Below are 6,000 nucleotides of genomic sequence, written 5' to 3' on the forward strand. Positions count from 1 at the left end.
TGCATCAATCAAATAAAAAAAAATTATATATAAAAAGGAAAAGAAAAAGAGGATTATGTTAAGCAACAGATAAGTAGAAGTGATTCAGTCAGCCAGGGCAGACTGTCGCCCCTAGATCAAGATGATTGGATGGTCATCGGGACTCAACACACAAATCTCTCAAAGGCCATTCAACATTCTTGACTCTATGGATGACATGTTCCCGAGTCTAATAGCAACATCTTACTCCTATTAGAAGTTAATTCGGTAACATGTTTGAAGTTAGTACCATCGACTGATAAAACCAGCTTCGTGCGGTTTATGAACTCAGAAAGTGTGTTCAAAAATCAGGAATAGGCTGAATTAAAGAAAAAGAAGCCACATAAATTTTCAATAGAAGCAATTAAAAGGTGGGGGGACACATAAATACAAAGCAGGAAGACCACCGTTTGATAAGAAGGAACAGCTACAGTTGGGAAGGGCTGAGGCAGAGAATGGGCTGGGTGATTGGTAGATGTCTGTACATGTGGTACCTGATTTCCTGCCTAGCTCCTGCCATGTGTCCCTTCTGTTTCAACTCCTCGGGAGGCCTGACTAGAAGCATTGGCTCTTGTTAAGCATGATGGAAGGGAGAACTACCAATCCAAACTCCTGCAACAGCAGCAATTAGAAGGAAAAAAAAAATTATTAATTGTTTTGCTTGAAATGAATTTATCAATAACCTCAGACACGGTGGATTTTTGGAGTAGGTTACCAAAAAATAAAAGTGTATAACTAAAGGGAAAGAAGATTACTAAAAACGGCAAAATATGTTCTAGGGTTTAGTTCTAGATCTAAAGATTATAGTGTATGATGGCTTTCAAAATTCTTGTACTATGTAGTTCTATATTCCTAACGTTGTGAAATGATGACTTGTAAAGAATCTTAACTGTCCAATTTAAACTATTAGTTCATCTAAACTTTTCAAGAGATAACTTAAATGAACAATTGTATAATGCCAACTAAAGATCATAGGCACAAAAAGCCATATAAGTACTAATTTCAATATTGCTTGAGAGGATTGGAGTAGCAGGAAAGAACCCCAATTTCAAGCAAAGCAATAAACTCATTTTAAACAGATTTTCCTTTCCTTCTAGATACCCCAAAATATAGCTAAAAGGTGCAAACGCAATAAAATCCTTTTATGGCATAAAGTGTAAGGGTGCCATCTTCGAAATTAGAAATGATATCTAACTGGGACAGCACCATAACATGTGGAATAAGGAACTGAAATGAGCCCCCACTTCATGAGTTAAATTGCAAGGGCGAACCAAATGATTAACAAATTCGCTACTAGTTTCAGAAAGTGCATAAACTTTCAGAAGTAATACCCAGAACAATGATGTATCCATAGTTAGGATTCTATCTAAAACAACCAACCAAATGAGCTACCTTGGAACCCAGAAATCCAAAGATATCTGAGTTTAACAAATCACAATATACAAATTCAAATAATTACAAAAAAAAAAAAAACCTAGGTTTAACAAATCACAATTAGCAAAAGAAACTCAAATAAAAAATCGATGGAACTCTAGGGTTTGAGATTTGAGTCGTATTGGGTGGTTGAATCCATGGATGAACAAGAATCAGATAGAAATGGATGAGTTGCAGAGTATCAATTATAAAAAATAAAAATATCGAAACATGAGAGAGAAAGATCTTACCGGATGTTACAATCTAGCTTTTCAAAGTGTTCTCACAAGCACCAACAAACGGCAATGAAAACGAGAGAGAGAGTGAGTGACAGACGAAGTAACGAGGGAGATAATGAGAGGGAAAGGGAAATGGGATTTCGTGCCCTGTTCTTTCGCTCTCAAATTAATTTCTTTTTCTGCACGTGAGGGTGTAGACAATTTACAGACGGATCGACCTTCTGCTGACTATGAACGGACCTTTTCAAGGCGGATTAAATGATTCGCTACAACAAACCATCATACTGCAGCCGAACTCCCTATCCGCTGTTATAACCGACGGTATATATCAGATTCTACTACGAAAACTATATTCCGCTACTATATTTGTTTTTAAAAAATTTATAGTTGTGGAAAATATCATCCGCTGTTATATTCAATTTGGAAAAAATATTGACAGAAAGAACTCACAAAACTGAATTTTATATATAAAAAAATAGTATTCTATCGCTGGGAAACCATAATCCGTTGTTATAGTCAATTAAAAAAAAATATTGAATTTTTTTTATATACTCTATCGCTACGGAAACTATAATCTGCTGTCATAGTCAATTAAAAAAATTATTGAAATTTTTTTATATACTCTATTGCCGCGGAAACTATAATTTGTTGTTATATTCAATTTTTTAAAAAAATTGATAGAAAAAACTCACAAAACTGAATTTTATATATAAAAAAAAAAAAAAATTGTATTCTATAACTACGAAAACTATAATCCGCTGCTATATTCATTTTAAAAAATCGGGGTGTGGGCGAGCCCTATAGCGTTTTATATCAAAACAATGATTTTGTAGTAGCAGATATATTTTTCCGTTGCTATATAGACTGAATTGGGGTAAGGGGGCCCTATAGCGGCGAATATAAGTATCCACTGCAACAAGTTCTATTTATAGTGGCGGATAAAAGTATCTGTTGCAATAAAAATAAATACAGAGGCGGATAAAATTATCCGCTGCTATTAACAGTCGCTATAGATCAAAAAAGTTGTAGTGATGAATGGAAATATACGTTGGGAAACATTAAATGTTTTGATCACAAATAAAATGGACAATGGGACGTAAAACATCATACTGGATGCAATTGGGAAGTACCATGTATTTTCACTTTTTCTCTTTGTTTTAAAGCATCATACTTGTTTGAGGCGACATTGATAAGGTCCCAATTATTCAATTTTGGGACTGTAATTCTACGAAGATTATTAATATTTAAATGTTAGTTCCCATAAATAATTGCAAAATTAAATATTTATCCAAATTAATAGAGCTAATGAGATGTTATTGCTAATTGCAGATAAATAAAGCGTACGTGAAAGTTATCAAATCACGAAACAAAGACGGTTACAATGTGCGAGCAAAAAGGAAGCTTCTAACAAAATCTCGATGAATTTGGCCACCACGTCACCGCGCGGCAGTTAGGCCTTGGTGCTCCTCGGTGATTTCGAGGAATTTTTCTCGAGATTTGTACAAGATGTTCCAGATACTTCGGTGGTTGTAACTGAATGGTTCTTTCGTAGCGAATCATCTGAAAAGTTGATCCAATAACCCGATTACGAATGTTATAAATTAGACAGTTGATTTTAGAGAAGGGGTCCTCTGACCCTCTTCTTCTCCTTAATTTCTCTGTATTTTTCTTAGTTTTTCTTTTAGAGAGAGTGTTTTGTAGTAGTGAGAGGATCAAGAGTTGATTGTGTTAGTTTTTCCCCTATTAGTTCTTATTGTAATTCTTTGGAGAAGCCATCAAAGAAGGAATCAAGTTGCATCTCTGTTTTACATTCTCTTCTTCATCTACTATCTTCTTTTACTTTCTTATTGCTGCAATATGATCCTTGCAATGATCGGCTAGATCCTCCTTAGAGAGATCAAGGATGCCGGAGCAAGTTCATCCTACCTATGCTGTTTTAATTCTTTATTTCAGTTTTACATGTTAAATCTGTGAATCTCTTTATGATAAGATCATCTAACTCATGCTTCTAATTCAAGCTTTGATGAGTATTACTTAGATAAGTTCAAGAACACTCATGCTCTGTGATGAATAGAAGCATAAGTCAGATAATCTTGTCTAAATCAGAGATCTTTATGGAGACTTTTGGGTTTCAATCAATGGTTACATCGAATCATCTTCCAATCCACGAGCAATGACTTGCTACGTGGATTGAGTTATATTTAGAATTAATTAGCATTTTGGATGGCTTGCAATGGTAGACTTGAATTCTCTAAGCCTCTTTCTTATATTTTCAATCTCTATTTTCTATTTGATTCCAATTTATAAGTTGATTTCCATTTTATTTGTGCAACAAATCTGTTTTGTTTTTAAAGAATCTGTTTTAAAACTCTGTTTTGATTTTTAACCGATTGAACATTTGAATCCCAACTGTCCCTGTGGAACGAATTCGACTTACCCAAAGTCTATATCTCTATTTTTTAATTTGTTTTACACATCAAGTTTTAGAATCGATCAGACATCAGGATTACATTATAGATAACATGTGAGAAATGATTTCATGACGTGGCCATGAATGCAATTCATGTACATTTTAGAGAAAATATTTTCTAGCAAGTCACATTCTTTGGTTAAAGTGCAAACGCATTCAAAAATTTCTTGAAAAATAATTTCATTGTTAGGGGTTGAAAAGTTCTAATAGCATTTTTTTTGGACTAATGATAAAATGCCTCGCTAAAACTGATGCGGTTGATGTGGTATGTGCATAGAACCACAAATCTTTTTCCTTGTATATCCCGAAGAAAAAGATATATGATCCTGTGCACTGTCATGTCAACCGCGTCAATTTATCGGGACTCTTATTATTATTACTAACCAACCCAAATGATTATCTTTTTCTTATATGAAAAAAGAAATTCCAAACAAACAGTTTTTCTCAAATCTAGTTTATCATTATTATTCTCTCTACTAGAAAAATGGGGTTTTTTTTGTTTAAAGAAAAAGAAAATAAGGAGATGCAGCACTAATACATTGGGGGTAGTCAAATTCAATGGCTGTGGTTGGCTTACCCTAGACAAGTTTATAAATTATGACCCTTGGATAAGTGGACAAAAATCCAACACCTTTTCTTTAAGAATCCCAGGCTAGTAGTACATTCAATTATTTGTTTTATTAATTTTTCCACATTTTTATAAAATTGAATAACAATATATATATATATATATATATATATATATATATATATATATATGTTGAATATACTACTAGCCTGGCTTTGGATTTGGCATGGAATTTTAATTTTCACCTCCTATTGGGATATAATAGGGGTTGATGTCTGTGAGGCTATTCTCAATTATTTTCAGCATGGAATAGTTTTAAAATAGGTGAATGCCACTCTTTTTTTCTTTTAAATCTCAAAATATTTGAATCCAGACATCTTGAAAGTTTTAGAGTAATTTCTTGTATGTATAAAATCATTTAAATTTTTTTGTCTAATATATAGATTCTTTAATTTGTTTGCCTCCCTTCTATCATTAGTCCAGTTCAACTGACTTTTGTGAAAGGTAGGAAAATCTAGGATAAAATTCTCATAGCACGTGAAATGGTTAATTAAAAGCTTCTATTTAAAAAATCTTCCTAATTCTTATGTGTTAAGATAGACCTTCGGAAAGCTTTTGATTGTGTTTGGTGGTTGTTCCTGATGTCAATCCTTTTCCAAATACGTTGTTCGAATTGTTGGATAAATTGGATTATGGAATGTGTTTCTTAGGCCAAGTTTTCAGTTTTAATCAATAGGACAAGTTTCGCATTTTCCTAGTGGAAGAGGTCTTCGTCAGGGAGATCCCCTTTCCGTTACTTATTCACTTTGGTAACGGAAGCATTCTCTTGTTTACTTCAAGAGAAGGTAGAGGGAAACTTAATCCAAGTTTCTTCTATTTTCAGTACTCCTGGGATTTCTCATCTTATTTTTGTGGATGATGTTTTTCTTTTTTTCACAAATGAAACCAATTCGCTTAATTAAATCTGAAAAGTCCTTAATCTTTTCCATCTAGTTTCTGAGCTCCAAGATAATGATGGTAAAAGTATAATTTTCTTAACGGGTCTTGTGTTTAGGAAAATATTTCATTTGAAATTCTAAGGTTTAAAGAAGGTAGTCTTCTTGTCAAATACGTAGGTCCTCCACTCTTTTCTTCTCCGCTTAATCATTCTATGAGCTAACCTTTGGTGGGACAAATTTAAAAGAATAGAAGGTTGGAGAGCTCGTTGTCTATTCTATGCGAGTCATTTAGAACTTATTAAATCGGTCCTCTAGCTTTCAGATCTATTGATCGAGTTCCTTTAATATTCCCCA

This window comes from Akebia trifoliata, chromosome 11, assembly GCF_017979445.1.
Source record: "Akebia trifoliata isolate Shusen 1 chromosome 11, ASM1797944v1, whole genome shotgun sequence".
In the NCBI taxonomy this organism is placed as follows: Eukaryota; Viridiplantae; Streptophyta; class Magnoliopsida; order Ranunculales; family Lardizabalaceae; genus Akebia; species Akebia trifoliata.